At 47.5% G+C, this 18,040-nt stretch overlaps 1 protein-coding gene across 11 annotated transcripts in view; it reads left to right on the top strand.

Annotated features, from left to right (window-relative positions):
• Positions 1-820: 820 nt before the first annotated feature.
• Positions 821-18,040, top strand: part of HTR4 (5-hydroxytryptamine receptor 4) — a 237,125-nt gene continuing 219,905 nt past the window's right edge. For 4 of the 11 annotated variants that reach the window (XR_010590072.1, XR_010590075.1, XR_010590073.1 and 1 more), the window contains exon 1: positions 830-1,135. The gene's annotated coding sequence lies outside the window, so the exon portion shown is untranslated. Of the gene's footprint in view, positions 1,136-18,040 lie in introns of all 11 variants that reach the window. The other 7 variants (XM_005298011.3, XM_005298012.3, XR_010590077.1 and 4 more) reach the window with 6 other exon arrangements.

The raw sequence follows: 18,040 nt of genomic DNA, 5'->3' as shown, positions 1-18,040 counted from the left end.
AGGTGGAAAGACTGCAGCTTGACACCCAGACCCAGGCTGAGTCTGCAGGGCTGGCATTAGAGAACACAGTTTCCCTGGCAAACAGAGCAGATTTGGTCAGAAAATCACGGAGATAGTGAACGAGAGCCTCAGGGTCACATTTTTTACAGCGAGGTCAGAGAACAACAGCACTTACAGCTCTCCTGTTTGAAAGCTGCACTCCCTGTTATAGATGCACTCACAGGACAGCCGTCCCTGGGATCCTGATCTGGGATTGTGAAGACACCCTAATTTAGGGCGCTCACATCCAGGTTTTGGCTCAACCCCATATTTAAACGAGCATTTTCAAAATTCAGAGCAGGATTTAGATTCAAGTTTCCAACACCCTGAAGATGCAGGAGCCTGTGGAGCCGGAGGCCCGCTTCTCAGCAGGCCATAGAGCTAGTTCGATGAGCTGAAGATCTAGCCCCGGCTTAGGGTGATTTGGCTACCCCGTGTCCATCTGTCTATCTTCTTCCCTACTACAGAAACGTCAGGCACATCTTCCAAAGGAAGGAGAGCCGGGAAGCAAGTGCCAAGCTGTCCGCAGGACGCTGCAGGCAGGCAGGGACTTCCCCCGGGCCGGACAATGACCCGGCAGTGTGACAGCTGAGAAGACTGACACTCTCCGGACTCGCAGCGAGAGGGTCCCGTCCCTCGGGCCCGGCTGGAGCATTGAGGACACGGCTGAGTGCGCGATGCCCGCTCCGCACCGTCACTGCCCTGGCCGCTGCGGTCCCGCCTGCCCCGCGCCTCCCGGCTCCTCCCTCGCTCAGCCGGCGAGCGCGGCGGGGGAGGCCGCGGGCCGGCGCTGATTGGCCGCGCCGCGGGTGGCTGGGTTTGAAAGGCGGCACCGGAGCAGCCAGGACTTAGGCAGCCCGGGGACCGGCGACGCGCTCAGGCGGCGGGGAAGCTGCTCGTCCGTGCGCTCGTGGCTGGCCGGGACCGGGGCCAGCGGGCAGCGAGAGGCGCCTGCTAGGGGAGCGGGCTCTGGGACCGGCCCGGGAGCGCGGCGGTGCCCGGCACCCGGAGAGGCAGCCAGCCGACGGGAGGATGCGGACAGCCTCGTAGGGAGCTGGGCCATGCCCCGGGGGGCCAGGCTGCGCACACGGCAATGGTAAGGAGCCGCTGCCCTGCCCGGGGTGCATCCCCTTCCCGCAGCGATCCCGCCGGGGGCCATGATAGAGCGCCCGGCCCGCGGAGACCTGCCCCCCGGGGTGCGCGAAGGGCCGTCGGGCTTTCTCCGTCTGCCCCTGGCCCGCGCGCGCCGGAGGGGCAGGGATGCGGCGCTGGGTGTGGGGCCGGAGTGGCTCCGGAGGCAGCGGCGGAGTCTGTCCGGGGCACGTGCTCCGAATTAGCCTTGGGGTGGCGGGTCTGTGGGGTGCGGCGGACAGGAGCTCTCCCACGGGGGCAGACTTTGAACTTCGCCACCTGCCGTGTCAGTTCCGCGTCCCTTTCACACTGAGGCACAAACAAGCCGTCCTCCGTGGGGAGGGCGGCTCCCACCGGCCCGGGAAGGGCGCAGAGCCCGTGCGCTCCTAGGGCATTTCCACCTCCAAGAGTTGCGGCAAGACAACTCCGCTGTGTAGCTCCGATTCCGAACCACGCGCGAATCCCCCGATTGATTCACTTCAGGAGATCAATACAGAGAAATCATGACCGAGGCAGAGAGCAACGAAAGAAGCACAAGCCAGGCGATGTTTTCAGCCGGCGTTTGAGAGCAGGGCTAGGCTCAATGAAGCGGAGAACTAGGGGAAGGCTGGTCCACCTAGCAGGAGCTGTAGAGGAGACGGCTCTGGCACCAATAGTGCCCAGACTGTGTGGAGAAGTGGCCCGTTCTAGTTGGACAGAGAGTAGGGAGATGACTGGCTGGTGCAAGCCCTAGGAAAAGGGGGCCACGGTTCCCCCTTGCCACTAATCAGCAGTGACACTGGAGTTGGAGAGAAGGCGTCTCCCTCTTTCTTGAGCTCCGGCTTCTATTCTTATTTGAGCCTAACGTTGCGGAGTTGGTGCATCGCTTTGCTCTCGGAGGCTGCGAAGCCCTAAACGCAGGTTGATTTCCTTGCAGCTGAAGCAGGAGGTGTAGCTGAGCCGTGAGGGAGGGCGCTGTCCTTGATCAGAATGCCATAGGCAACGGAGTAAATGCCTTTAAGGGCTCTCCGTTGTTCCTGGTCTTAAAATATTGCATCTGTAGATGCACTTTGTCCAAGACTGGCTAACGGTTAACCCACTGCAACATGTTGCCCTCTCTGCTCAAAACACCCCAGAGGGGACACGTGCTTTTAGTCGGAGGGGCTCAGTGGAATACTTTTCGGTATGACTGTTTGATAGGGTGTATTCTGAACAACCATGATGTTACTAATCTCTGATTACCTGCTAGATACCACAGCATGTGTTACCTGGCCAAGTTTATTATTTTGAGGTTACAATAGCAAATCGCCACATGTTTGGAAGATAATTACTATCAATGTGCAATTTCAAAATCTAACTGTCCAGACTTTGTATATTAGTGTAATTCTTAAATCTCTAAGCTTCATGGGCCAAATTTATCTGCCAGGTAAACCAAATGAAGTCAGTGGAGTTACACCAAGAAAGAATTTATCTAATTTTGTCTGATCTCATTGGTCAAGGTTTATAGAATTGCACATGTAAAAATTCATGTACATAATTTGCTTGTAAAATTACTGTTGTAGTGATTGTACATGCATAGGGAAAACTGTCTAACTAGTGATTGTGCAAATGCCTACAACTACATGTGCAGTGTCTATAATTTTGGGCACAAACTCCTACAAATCCAGTCTATTGCTTATATGGTGCCAGAAGACTTGCTTAAATAGCAAAGCAGTAGAAGGTGGAAAGTACAACTTTATATGGCATGTACTAGGAGATCTCTCTAGCCATCATTTTGTACAGCCTTCGATCACCATAGTGTCCATGTGCCTCCCAGGTTATAGCAATTGTTATAGCAACCTTTCCTGGTACCCTTGACTTGATGTCACTGAATGTGTCGATATTAATGATATTCTTTTCAGTCAGCTGGAATAGTTAGTAATTCTCCATCTGAAGGTGAGAGGTACTTATGACTGTTATCTGCCAACTAGCAGCAGAGGTAAAGAATAGGGATGGTGTATCAAGGAGTGTGTGCAGAGAGAGGGATTTGCTGGGCTCTGCTGAAGTTGGTAACCTTCATTTAAGTAGGTTTGTATTAGAATTGCTGTAGTTTGCTGGAAAGAGCAATGTTTTCTGGTGAGTAATGGCGCTATTGGAATTAAAACAGCTTTCTGCTTTGACAGTCACATCCACTGAGAAGGGCTTTCCATGGCGCTTGGATGCTATCGGGCAAACCTGTGCTCATTGCAAACTCCTGTGACTGAAGGAAGGGTTTAGTGCTCTCCTCCTAGTCCGACTCTACATCACCAAGGACCCGAACTAAAGCCATGTGGGAATCTTTCCATTCACTCCAGTGGGCTTTGGGTCATGTCCTAAGAGCATGGCCACTTCATGGATCTGCCTGTGGGGAAGAGAGAGTGACTGTCTCCTTCTGTGGACGTTGTCTTTGTGAGAGACTGAATAACTGGATCACGAGGAGCCCCTTCTGGAGAGCAGCTTGAGAGAGTTTGAGTTTGAACTGGCAGTTTTCTTTAACCACAGAGGCATCTTTCATGGCTCCAAAACAAACTTCCCCCCCGTGGAAACTTCATAAAGTCCTGAGGAATTAAAACATGCAGCTGCAGTTTTTGGCTGCATCAGTGCAGCCAGCAGAAGATAAGCCCTAGTTTATCAGGTCTGAGCACCAAAATGAAGCCGTGGCAGCTGGCTTGGGTTGGCTCTGGAGCATGTGATGTCATTATGACTTAATTTCTCTTATTTTATGGAAGGGAGTGGACAAAGCTTTCTGTGAATATTATCTTGTGTTTAAGGTGGGGACAAGGAAGGATGTAATTACTCAGTCACTCTGGTAGTTGACTGCTATTGCTGGGGATAGGGGAGGCTGTGCAGTGGTTTGATAAAGGTTACTAGGTTTTATTGTTTCTGAATGATGACTGTTCCCAAATCCACTCCAAGGAACTGGCTGCAGTCTGAGATTAATTCTCTAATGAAGGTAGCCTTGCATTCTGCATAAGGCTGTGAAATATCCAAGAACTGAAGAGTACACATTGTACAGCACCTAAAGCCCACAAACAGGCTTGGCTGCTGCATCTCTTCTCGCCTTTAAAAGCTGAAAGGACCACTGATCACATTTCCCTGTAGCATTCCCTCCAGGAGGGGGAACTCGTGCTATCCTCAGCAGTTAGCACTATATCCTTTGTCTCATAGAAAAATGTGCATACACTACACATGTTAGTTGGTTTTTAACTAATGATTTGATTATCTTGTTAATTTTCTTTAAATAGTCTATTGCTAGGGACAGATCTGTCTCTGATCCTCATGGTTTTGTAAACAACGACTTATCTTCTCACTTTTATGTCTTGCTCATTTATTCAAAATACCCTAGGAAGTCTCCAAACAGTACATGGTGCTAATTCTATTCCTGTATCCATTGCCCTGGTGTGTTGTCGTTTCACCCCCCCCCCCCACACACACACATTATGGTCTACATCCACCTGTCACCACTTGTCCCTATTTGGGATCTCATGTGCTACCCTTATTCATGTTGTCCTGCACTCCATGAGTTGTCCCTTGGAAATCTACAGGACAGCTTGCAGAGTCAGGTACTAACCAACATGAATAAAGGTGACAGAAGCAACACCCTTGATTGTAAGCTCTTTGGGGCAGGGACTGTCCTTTATCTGTACATAGCCCAGTAAAGAGGGGTCACTTGGTTAAACCAATAAAGTTTAAACTTCTTCTCGTGACTCATTGTAAGCCTGTGGAACTCAGTGTCAAACTGTTATTGAGCAAAGACTTTAGTAGGATTCAAGGAGCCAGATCCACAGCTGATGTAAATCTGCATAATTTCAATTGACTTCAATGGAATTGTGCTAATTTAAACCAGTGGAACATCTAGCCCAAAGAGTTTAGTAATGATTTATATGAATAATACCTCCCGCAATTGTAATCCTAGCTAGTTTAACCTATCATGCCTATAAACCATCATATTCCAGGGCATAACTCCATCACTACCCTCCTTGGGGTTAGGAAGAAGCTTCTCTGACTATTCCATAATTATCCACTTCAGATTTTCTTGCACCTCCCTCTGAAGCATCTGGTACAGGCCATTGTCAGACAGGATAGTAGATTAAAGGGATCATGGTATGAGCCACTGTGACAATACTTATGTTCCTTTGTTCAGCTCTTTAGGTAATGTCTCAAACTTAAAAACAAATCTGGTCTCAGAGGTCCCCAGATTCCAAGTACCATGGCTCTAGGGAAATGTGCTGTATATTGAAATTAAACAAAGACAGATGGCTATTTAGAAACCTTATTTTGGATTTTGTCACTATTGCTGGAAAAAACCTTGCTTAGAAAGGCAGTAGGACAAGAATACAAGAATTAGGAGAAATGGAAATACTCCCTCCATTACACAATAACTGACTATCAAAAGACAGAGCAACTCTATTTTAACTCACACCCTTTCTTTGCCTCCGCTCTGCTCTCATCTAGCTGATGCCCTCTCCTTTAGGGCTTATGTAGGAAAATAACATGCATGGTGGTAGTAATTTTTGAGTTGGATTATTGCAAAAAGTGGATTCTAAAAGGTAGGAAGGTGTCCAGTTAATTGGCTTGTGACCTATCAACTGTGACTACTACTATTCCACATAATCTCTTACACACCTAGAGCCACAGTTGCAGCTGGTGTAAATTAGTGCCACACTGTTAGGGGTAGGTTTAGACCCATATGCTCAATGGAAGTCAAGGGGACTTGTGGCAATATCCTGTCTGATACATTTTCATGCTAAAAATAAATACTGCAATGGTCTCTATTTCTCTCTTCCCCCCCGCCCCCCCATCTCCTTGTTAGTCTCTGTTCCCTGGGGAGCCCTTTAGTCTCATGACACCTTCCACTGCAAATGCCTTGGTTCTCCACGTTGCACCAGTGTTATCAGACTGCACCTCATGATGCAGTGCGTTACCTCCCCAGGAGGTGGAGAATGGACAGTCAGTAGCTTGGCTAAAATGAAACTGACTCCCATATTTTTTGAAGCAGCTGACTTTAATCTGGTCATATTGTGTAATTTCATTAAACTTATTGTTTTAACAAATTTCATTTGGGATGGGTGGGGTGAATCCAAATGAATAATAGTGGCTGCAGACACATGGGTTACACTGGGAGACGAATCCAGCAGTGTACAGTGGAAAGCAAATTACTTTGAGGAAAAGACAAATTGAACTTTGCCAGCTTTATGTAATTAGGGAAACAATTACAGAAAATAGCAGGAGGTGCAATCAGCAAGTAGCAGTGATGGAGGCTGGGTGCAGGGTGACAGCTGTTCTCTAGGGATGAAAATTACCCAATGCAGAGGGGCACCATGAAGCAGATGCACCACTGCAGCCCCACTCATGCCCTATTTTGAAGGCTTTTGGGGGGAGCGAAATGGCAATAGGCCTTGTGCTGGCCCCCTGCTCAGGAATGATTTCACCCTTGTATCCCTGCTGCAGTCTGACTTGGAAATGCTTATTTTTAATTACTTTTATGAATCTTTCCAGTTTAAAATGTTTGTTTCGTGCAGCATGGGCTGAATTCAAAGCCCATTCATTGGCAACAACAGGAGTCTTTCTATTGAGGTTTTTTTTTATATTCTGTGGATCAGGCCCTGTATTTCACAGGGCTTACATACATGTTCTGTGCTCAGCATTCTGCTGGCATAGCCACACATTCTTTCTCACTCCACCCCACTCTGCTGTACCCCTCATCATATGGCCTGACTTTCAGAGGGGCTCCACACCCACAGCTCCAACTCAAGTTAATCAGAGCTGCGTGGGCTCAGCATCTCTGAAAATCACACCTGGACTGTCAGGCTTGTACACCCATCCTCCCGTTCCCACATCCACTCTGACTCCCCATCCTCTCCCTTGCACATCTCTGACTTGGTGGCCCACATTGATCTTTGGTAGGGTGCAAGAGACGTCCAGCCAAAAAAAAAAACCAGTGCAAAGCTGCAGTCACAGTCAGCAAGACTAGAGTGCAGACCCGCTAGTGCTCAAGGTTTATGCTGCAGCAACATGATTCACAGCAGCAAGTGCTGGACCTGTTATCTTGCAAAGAATTCATCCAAGCTTAGAGTAAGCAAAGCAAAGAGACAGCATGGGGCAACAAAAAGGCATTTGCTCATTCCAGCTGCTCTGACTCAGTTTGCTCAGAGTCACATCACTGTGGAGAGGCTCATTATTTTCTTAATTTTTTTTCTTCTCGGTTTGAGATGGTAAAGAGAAGTCCTGCCCTTATTACAGTTCCCATGGAGACAGATCTGATGCTGTACTTTAAAGAGGGGCTGGGCAGGCAGCTGGCATTTTTGTCTCGGCTAGCAGTCCCCACTGTCTGGGTGGATCCCACTGCCTGGCTCTGCACCATCAGTTATCTCAGTAGTCTGCTTCATCCGCTAAGTAGGCTCCCTTAAAGCCAACTAGCAAACAGTAGGGGCTTTGCTGATAATAAGGAACAGATCCTGTACTGTGCCATGCCCAAAGTTGATGTGAGAAAATTCCCACCTCTGTAAGGTGCTACACACTAATTTGAATGTAGTCTGGTGCCAGGAGCACAGAACACAGATGTTGCACATTGGAAGAGTCAAAGGATATGTCTACTACCCCCCAAAAAGTGTGTACTTAATTCAGGTTCGCTAACTCTGCTTAAAATAGCTGTGAAGACACAGCAACTCCACTTTTAATTCAGATTATCAGCTTGAGTTCAACCACAGTCCTCTTGATGGGCTTTAACAGAGTGGAGGTAGATAGTGAATCAGAACTCCTGGCTCTGACACAGACTTCCTCCCCCTTTGGCAAGTCCTGTCATCTTCTTCTATTGGTATAATAGGGACTTAACTCCCTCACAGGGTTATTGTGAGAATTATTACATCACCTTACCTCTGAATTTAGCCTGTAAACTCTAGAAGACTTCAGACTATAACACTTATGTCCATAAAATGTGAATTGGACAAATTTTGACCTTGTCCCTTTAAATGTCAAATCAGCCACTCTAGTAGTGTAGGCATCAACAAAGGTCCTGCTGTTTTCCCCTCAAATGAATACATAAAGCACCTTGCAGAGATAAGTTACGATTTCCTGGTGGCCTGCTCTGGGATCCTCTTCCTCATCTGAGTAGTCCTCCCTCATGACAGGATGCATAGAGTTTGGTGGGACTTGCTGGCTGAGCAAGCATGTACAGGATTGGGCCCTAGATCTGTAATTAATGCAGCAGCAGGAAGGGATCCAGTTTGATTTCATACAAGTCTAAACTTTTAGAAAGTTTGCAGATTAAATATTTATTGAAATCTGCTGAAACACAGGCCCACTTTATTGCTGCACTGGTTACAGCTGTTCTTGTTTCCATCATCAAATTTTCTTTAGGGGTGAAAGGTTTGAAAAGCAGCTGATTTCACTGAGATCGGGTGAAGTGGCGGAATGTTTCTTTTCACATGTGTTCGTTTTGCAAAATGTTGTTACTTTAAACCCTCTCTTTTGAGGGGCAGAGGGGGATGGGTTTCAATAACTCAGAGCTGGACTCCAGGCTTAGCAAAGGCCTGGGAAGCCAAAATGAGATGTCTGCTGTGACAAGTTGCAAAATGTACATTCTGCTGAAATCCTTTTTATTCTATGACTTGATGCATGAAATGTTTGTCTTTAACAGGGGTTCTTAGCCTCTTCCATACTGTGATACCATCTCGTAAGAGAGGTTTGGCCAACCTCTCCTATGTTTTGAGCCCTGCTTCCCAGCATACCCATGAAGAAAGGGGAAATGGTCACAATCCCCTTGGAACCTGATTGTGAGAACACATAGTTTATAGAACAGGGAAGATTTTGGTGAAACTCTAATGTACTCTTTGGTTCCCAGATAAACCATCCCATTGGTAATGGATACCTTTTGTGCTATATGCAAAGATGATGGCCAGATGCTCAGCTGATGTAAATTGGCCTACTGCCATGCTGATTTATGCCCAGTCTTTTCATTCCTTTTCTGAAAAATTTGATCCAAAGAGTTTCATCCTTTTTTGGTGGGTAACTATTGTTCAGAAAATAGATTCCATAGAACATAGATGCATAGAGTGAAGCCATGGCCCCACTTAAGTCAATGGGAGTTTTACCATTGACTTCGGATCCAGAATTTCATCCAGAGATCATAAAGTCACAGGGGACTATAGAGATCATCTAGTTCAGGCCTGCACAACATGTGGCCCGGGGGCCGCATGCGGCCCATGTGGGCTCACTGTGCGGCCCACGGGGGTTGAGTAGGTGGGCTCACTGTGCGGCCCGTGGGGGGATGAGTAGGCAAGCGGCGGGTGAAGGAGGGGGGCTGAGTAGGCGAGTGGTGAATCGGTGGCTGACCTGTTCTGATCTGATCTGGCTCCCATCCCCTCTCCCAGGGCCAGCTCCAGGCACCAGCAAAACAAGCAGGTGCTTGGGGCGGCACATTTCTAGGGGCGGCAATCTGGCGCCGGCCATCATAGGCGCCAACTCCAGGGTATGGGGAAATAGTGCCCCCGCCGCCCCAGCTCGCCTCCGCTCCGCCTGCTCCCCTGAACGCGCTTCCGCTCCGCTTCTCCCCACTCCCTCCCAGCCTTGCTGCATGAAATAGTGGTTTTGTGCGCGGCAAGGCTGGGAGGGAGGGAGGAGAAGCCGAGCGGCGGGCACTCGGGGGAGGCGGTGGTGGTGGAGCGGAGGTGAGCTGGAGCGGGGAGCGGTTCTTCTACCCCCCTCCCCCGTTACTTCCTGCACCCCCCCGACCCTAGCTCACTTCTGCTCCGTCTGCTCCCCTGAATGCACTGCTTCTCCGCCCTCCCTCGCCTGAGAGAGGGAGGGGGTAGAAGTGGAGCGGCAGCACGCCCGGGGGAGCAGGCGGAGCAGAGGTGAGCTAGGGTGGGAGGTCGCGGGGGGCCCGCAGGAAGCAATGGGGGGGGGGGGGGGAAATGCGGCACGCTGGGGGAGGAGGTGGGGCTGGGGATTTGGAGAAGGGGTTTGGAAGGGGTGGAGTTGGGGCGGGGCCGGGGGCAGAGGGGCATGAAAAAAAAAGGGGGGGCAGCCAAAAATGTTTTTGCTTGGGGCAGCAAAAATCCTAGAGCCAGCCCTGCTCTTTCCAAGGGTTGCAGCTGTCAGGAGGTGCCTGCCTCATTCACACCTCATTCATTCAACAGGGAATTGATTACAAAGTGGGGGGGAAGATCTTATTCTACTTCTAGCAAAAAGACATTTTTCTTTTACCTTAATTATACTACCTTAGGGGCCCGCTATAACAACTTACCGAGGTTCAATACTGCTGTTTCGGTGGGGTGGCGCTGGGGAAGGAGGGTTTGTTTCTGTGGGGCAGGTGGCGCTGGGGGTGGTGTATTTTGGCAGCACTGGGGGGGGGTTGTTTCCATGGGGTGGGTGGCACCTGAGGGGGGTGTTGTATTTCAGGGAGGGCTGGGTGGCGCGGGGGGGGGGGGGGGTGTTGGCGGCGCTCAGGGGGGGGGGGTGTTTAGACCTCAGCTGTTTTCTTTGGAGTAATATGGCCCTCGTTGCTTTACGAGTTGTGCAGGCCTGATCTAGTTTGACTTCCTGCATAAGACACAGGCTATAGAAGCTGAAAAATCTGCAAGAAAAAGACACACACAAGAAAGATTTAAACTGGCTGAGGATTTGGATATAAAATGGCACCAGTGATTCATTGTAAATAATCAAGGGGGAGGGTGAATAAAAGAAAGAAACCAGTATTTGAAGAAGGAAATTGTTTCCTTTTAATAATAATAAAAAAAAACCCTGTTTAAAAGTATACTTCACTGAGAATTTCCAGACAGCACATGTAAAAGTGTCTGGAAAGAGAGAATAAAAAGCAACAACTTCAGGCAGGGGTTAGACCTCCCCCACTTCATCCCCTGGCACTACACTACACTTTAGACTTTTCCTTGGAGCTTTGCTTTGTGGCCAGGACTACCATTTTTATTAGGTTTTGTGCAATGTTAAACTAAGCATTTATAAGAAGATAAGTGAGCCCAGCTACATTGCATGAGCACAGAATCCGGCACCCTTCCCTATGTCAAGTGATACCTTACTCCTCTAGCAGTCCCACTGAAATCAGCAGGATGACTCAGTAAGGTGCTACTAGCTGGAGTAAAGGTATCAGAAGCAGGCCCATGGAGCTTAGCAAAGCAAAAAATGGGACATTTTAGCCATCCAGTGTCCCATTTGCTGGTGTGATGTGCTGGATGTCCCCCAGCACAGATGGAATACCTTGAAATTCTGTTACCACCAAGGGCAAATACTCTTTTTCAGAAATGTTTGCAGCATATGGGGCATCTCTCAAATGCCTGCCCACGGATAGGAGTGGCTGCTCCTGGGGGGGTCTTCACATGCCTTGCTGGAGCCTGAAGGATCCTTTTGCTCCTCTTGGCTCCAAAGGCTCCACTCCTATGTGGGCACCAACCTGGCAAATTTGGTTGACAGCCAGGTGCTTGCAGACAGAGTGGCTTTGACAAGAGCCACCAAGGAAAAAATGACTTGTAAATGCTGTTTGTTAATCCCCACCCAAAGGCATAACTCTCCAACACAAGAAACCACAATTGCACCACACTGTGTGATTGCGATGTTGAGGGGGTGGGCAAGCCAGGGAGCAAATGAAAAGATTCTGAGGACTGAATTGGCCATAGAGACTGCACTGCTCTTAACACTCTAGGGTGATCCCTTCAGGGCAGGGGTGATGATAGGGCAGTGGGTGGGAGGGGAGCTTCCTCTGCCACTGCCTTTGTTGTACTTACTCTGTGGCTAGTGGACTTTGGCCTCCGTGGTTGTGATTCTAGAGCCTTTCAACAGCACAAAACTCAGCTGAAAAGGACAGCAGGGAAAGCTGTTGGCTTCATGCAACTATTCTTAAGGAAGAGGCAGAGGCTGCAAAATGGAAGGAAGAGAGGCAGATGAGATCCAGAGCCTAGACTGGTGCTATGGAGATGGATTAGACAGAGGATTGCTCTTCTGTGGAATGCTTGGGGTCAGCTGTTCTTTAAAGGTATTGTGAAGAAGTACTGACAGCCCTCTCCCAGCCTTTCACTTACATAGGGGAGCTCTGTGTGGAAAGCAGGACAAGATTTTTACACAGGCGAAATATTCCAGGACAGCTCTCTTCCTTTGTAGAGGATCTGACATCTGGTGGGCAATTGGACATCTTCCGTATTGCACCTGTTGCCTGACAGAAATCAGATGTTTAACTGTTTGTCAACTGTTAATCCAGTGGGATGGAAAAAGGAGATGTTAATAGGGCAGCTTCCTCCTCTGGAGAGTGGCAACGACCATAATCGCCTCCCTCCCTAGGATGTTTACAAAGCTTAATGAATTAATCTTTACAAGGGCTTTACTGGTGCAGAGTGATATGTGAGTGCTGAGAGTTATGATACCCCATGCTCTAGTTAGGAGGATGAAAGCCATGTGCCAGTCTGCCTGGGAGTGGGGGATGTACTAAGACATGAGCAGGGAGATGTAAATTACATGTCTTTGGGCCAAAGAGGTCCTGATCTTCCCCTCCCACCCCACAGGAGAGTGTTTATCCAAGAGAGGTCAGGTGGTAGTTTTGGGGGCAGGGTGAAAGCTGTGAAAGTAGGCACACATTGGTGCCCTCCGTCTAGCCAGCACTGCCCACTTCCCTGGTAGGGTGGATTGCATCTGCTCCAGCCTCTTTCCCAGGTGAACTACCAGCCATCAGGGCCCTGGGCCAGGAGGTACATGGCAAAAACTGGCTTACACCTTAGCTGAATCTGTCCCTCTGTCATTCTCCATGAGAAACCTTTCCCAGGATAAGTATCCAAGTGGACCAAAAGGGAATTTGGCACTAATCAGTGGTAAATCAGCCCTTAAACCCTAGGAAATGCAGCTGTTCCTACTGCTCTGGGACCCTCTGGCTATGAGAGCTACACACCATGAAAGACCAGAGGTAAAGAGAATGTTTGGAAGAGCAATCAAGCCCCATGAAGTTGGTTCCAATATTTAACTGCTCATGCATAGGGTGACCAGATGTCCCTGTGTTTAAGCCCTCCTGCAGGTGTCCTGACTTTTTCTTAAAAACGCAAATTTGGGTGTTTAACTCCCTTAGGTGCCTTTGAAAATCCCAGCCTGGATACGTTCATCTTTTATTTATATAATGCTTCATCCTGCCAGATAGCCATGTGGTTTACACACTTTCTTGCCTATCTAGACAGAGATCACTTCACTGACTTCTGAAATGAAGCCACTTTAGGGGCAGAAAGCAATGTGAATATAGAGTCGCCTCTGTGTGTGTGTGTGTGTGTGTGTGTGTGGGTTGTGTGTGTATTTTTTTTTTTTCCAAATGCCTGAAGGGACCACTGTGGTCATCTAGTCTAACGTGTGTAACAGGCCATAGAATGGCACCTGGTATCTTCTGCAGGTAGCCTAACAGTTTATGGCTGAACTAGAGGATTTTTTTTTTTTAATTCCTACAGCCTTGATTTAAAGACTCCAAGTCATGGAGACTCCACTGTGCCCTTGGCAATCTGTTTCTAGTTATAAAATATCAAACAAACAAACCAGCCCCATATGTCTATTTCATTCCTCAGCTGAGCAAAAGGTCTTTGTCAGCCTGCTTTGGGCTTTGAAACTGCTTTCATGGGTGAAGGATATAGCAGCTGCCCCGGTGGAAATCTGATCTCCTCTCCCCCTTCTTCCCCCCATGCTGCCATCTGATTCCTGGCTGTGTCATGGGCGGGGGGGGGGGGGGGGGGGGGAGGGGAATTCTGTTCAGGAACCTGTTGCTCAAACACCCAGGTTCAGACTGCAGCACTCAGTAAAGGAAGCAAATGTTAAAATCAAGAGCAAAGAAAAGACCAAGGACAGGCCCCTTTCTATGTCTCTCGATTACGGGGGGGGGCTCACTTTGAAAATGTCCATTGTGCTAGGTTTGAATTCCACCAGTTTTCTCAAAGCCATTGTACTTTCAGAACTGTCCAGCTGTAGGCACCACACTTTGAGGAAGCCAGTCACTTAACTCCTTCAGCATTGAATGCTCTGAGGGGGAAAATGGGCCAGATTCTCAATTGGTATAAAACAGTATATGTCCAGGGTCTGGCCAATTTACATGCTGCATACAGCTATCCTAGTATTGCAGAAATTAGAGAGAATAAAGCCCAGTAACTGTCTGGTTCCAATCTCCTCTCACTCTCCAGCTGGGGCCCAGGGTAGGATTCTTCCCCACAGTTGGTTCTCTACAGCTTTATCTAGTCTAGTTTTAAGTGTCTCCAATGACGTTCGTCCACCATTTCCCTTGAGATTTTATCTAACAGCCTCCTACACATCACTGTTAGGAAGTTTGCCCTGATATATAGCCTACATTTTGATTCTTAATGACATCCTGTAGATGTGTGATTTAATGCATTCTCCCTCCTTGATGTTTACCCCTTCCTAATACTTGTGAACAGTTACTAGTACGATATTCTCCATGGTTGCTGTTTGTTTAGCCAAGCAACTCATGTGTCCTTAAAGTGCTAATAAGATGTTGGAATGAGGCCCATATACACATTTTCTTTTCACACCACTGTCAATCCATTGATTTATCTGAATTATTCCTGATATACCCATGTGTGAGAAGGGAATCAGGTTCATTAAATCATCTGCTTAATCCTTAGTTCTCCAGTAAAAGTTTCAAGTGTCCAAGTAAATTAGGAACCTAAGTCCCATTTTAAAGTGACTTAGGCACTTAGCCTGTTTTCACTAAAATTCAATGGAATTTAAGCTCCTAAATGACCCTTCAACTTTTGAAAATGTTGCCCCTTCTAAACACAAAATTGCATCCATTTAACTAAAAGGGTGTTTTTAAAATAAGTTTAGTTAAAGGGGTTCAAGCCCCTCTGTGGACACTCTTAAATCAGATACAAGACCACTTTAAATGGATTAAAGGGTGCCCATGCAACAGTTTACCAGTTTAACTAAATAATCTTTTAAGCCAATTCTAGTTAAACTAGTGCAGTTTTGTGTGTAAATGAGGATTTAGGAACTGCAAAGGTTTTAGAGACAAACAAAGAAAAAACTGTCCCCATGAGAATTAATTCCAGGCTTTACCCTGAGCTTAGTGCATGCTGGGAGAGGATTGTAGGAGTTTAGTGTTTGCTGTGTGAATACCCTTACAGCAGGGGTCGGCAACCTTTCAGAAGTGGTGTGCCGAGTCTTCATTTATCCACGCTAATTTAAGGTTTCACGTGCCAGTAATCCATTAACGTTTTTAGAAGGTCTCTTTCTATAAGTCTATGATATTTAACTAAACTATGGTTGTATGTAAAGTAAATAAGGTTTTTAAAATGTTTTAAGAAGCTTCATGTAAAATTAAATTAAAATGCTGAGCCCCCCAGACCAGTGGCCAGGACCCGGGCAGTGTGAGTGCCTCTGAAAATCAGCTCACATGCCGTCTTCGGCACGTGTGCCATAGGTTGCCTACCCCTGCCTTACAGGGTAGATGTGATCAATAAAGCTCATAGTTATGTACCTTAATATCAAGTCTCACTGTTTTGAATGTAAGATTTACCAAAATAACATAGGGTCTAGGTGTTATGTCCCATGTGAATCGCTTAGGTCACTCATAAAGCATCTCCAGAGCATGCCATGCCAACCCCTTGCCAGCCACAGGGATATTTAAAAAAAAATCTAATTTAGTTTACTTCAAAATGCATCATAGTTACCTGTTGCAAAACTCCGTGAATGTGCCTTTGAAATGGAGAACATCCTATGTTGTGGCAGCAATACCCTGCTATTGATGTGGGTAACAGTAGGCATGCAGTGATCTGAACTGCATGAACAGGGAAGAGAGCAGAGCGTGGGTGTCACAGGCTGACAAGTGGCTGAATTCATAGGTCTGCTAGCACTGCTCATAATTCCTGGTGGTTTTCAGAAAGAGAAAGGACGTTCTTTCTAACGAAGGGGAATACAAACTGACAGCAAAGCTCTGGAGCTTCCTGCAGAGACTTGGAAATGTTTGTTCGCAGGGTGCGTGAGGCTTTGCTGGGTTGGATTCGCTTGGGATCTAACATTCTGTGGAGGGAGGGCTGGCATTTGTGATTCAAAGGGGGCTGCTCTGTCTCTCCTCCCTCCACCTCACTCGTCTGGGTTGGGCCAGAGGGATGTGGGAAAGTTTGGTGAAGGTGAAATGGAAATTGCTGCAGAGAAGTGAGCAAGCCACCCAATCAGCTGTGTAAATGGTAGTTCCTTGACACCATTTACTGACTGGGATGGGGCAGAGGGGAAGCTGTGACAGTTACTCTCCTCTTTGCCTTTATCTGTTTTGCAATTTGAAGTCAGCCATGAGTTCAGACCTGAATTTTACACTACACACACACACACACACGCACACACAAAATCCAGCCCATGGCTCACAAAGTTCTTCCACAGCAGTCAGGGTAGATAATCCACCCTGACACTTACTATAGGGGCATGTAGAAGAAGTGCAGTGAAACAGACTTGCTTCCAGTGTTAGGTGAACAGCTTAACTGTTTCCAGGAAGATGGCATGAGTTGATTAAACGACTGCTTGATGGTTTGTTTTTTATGGGCATGTAACTTTCTGTACAGTGTACCAGCCTCCGCTCTGCTGCAGTCTCTTATCTATCTGATCCCGTCTCTATTATGGCTTACGTAAGAAAACAAGCTGCACTGTCAACAATTATGTTTGCATTTAATAAAACAAGAGTAACTTGTATGGTTATGATAAATTACAAGGAAATAATAGGAACATAAGGAAGTAGAAGATTTCCTTTTTCTTGCACTGTTTCCCCAGACAAGCTGCTCAGTTAATGATTTTGCATACACAAAGAGCAACCATATAGTCATGTTAGAACCAGCAGTTCTCCAATTGTGTGGGTTGGGACGAGACTTCATTTTAATGGGGTTGCCGTGGCCAGTGTTAGACTCACAGGGGCCTGGGCCTGGGGCTGAAGCTGAAGCGTGAGCCCTGCCGCCCATGGCTGAAACTAAAGCCCAAAGGCGTCAGCCTGAGGTGGTGGGGCTTGGGCTCCAGCCCACGCCCGCCCAGGCTCATGTAGTAATTTTTGTTGGCAGAAGGGGGTTGCGGTGCAATGAAGTTTGAGAACTACTGTGATAGACCGACTGTGTTAGATAAAGGAAAAATCTACTTACAAGAAAGAACAAAAATAGTGCCCCGGAGAGAGCACTGTGTATGTTTTCTGAGACAATCTGCCATGAACACAAACTCACTGCTGGCCTGTTAAGACATTTAAGTCATTAGAGATGTAAAGGTGCACTAGATGGACAACAAAGGCATAGTTGTCACAGATAAATGCAGCATAGTTTAGTTATCTTGGGTACTTATGGCCCCCCATTACCATAGCATCTCATAGTCTGACATATTTATCCTCCCAACATCTCTGAGAGAGGGCAGTGCTATTACCAACATCTTAAAAGCTGAGGGAAAATGACTTGCCCAAACGACAAGGACAACTGTGGCAGAGCAGGGACTTGAAGCTGAGTCTCACATGTCCTAAGCTAATGCCCTAAACACTTAACCATCCTCCTTCTTAGCTTACAGTCACAAACTCCTATGGGCCTCCCATTGACTTTACATTGGCAGTTTCCCCAAATGCCATGCAACCAGCAGTCTGTGGATTCTGCTGTCATCCAACTAACGCTCTTAAAGGAGGAATAATCCATTCCACCATGACTGCCTTGAACACCAATTCTACCTCCATCTAACAGCCTCACAGAGCATTTGGAGTGGCAGGTGACCGTTTCTCCTCCAATCCAGTTTTCACCCTAACTCAGTCTTGTTTGTTTCAATTGTGAATTCTCCTATTTCCCAATCATGCCCATATATTTAAAAATAAGAAATCCCAAATCCAGCAGTGCTTGGGAGAAGCTCTTTTTAGCCATGAACATCCTCATGTCTC

Source organism: Chrysemys picta, chromosome 8 (genome assembly GCF_011386835.1).
Source record: "Chrysemys picta bellii isolate R12L10 chromosome 8, ASM1138683v2, whole genome shotgun sequence".
Classification (NCBI taxonomy): Eukaryota; Metazoa; Chordata; order Testudines; family Emydidae; genus Chrysemys; species Chrysemys picta.
Note: the sequence above shows the minus strand (reverse complement) of the source record. Positions and strands in the feature narration are given on the sequence as shown.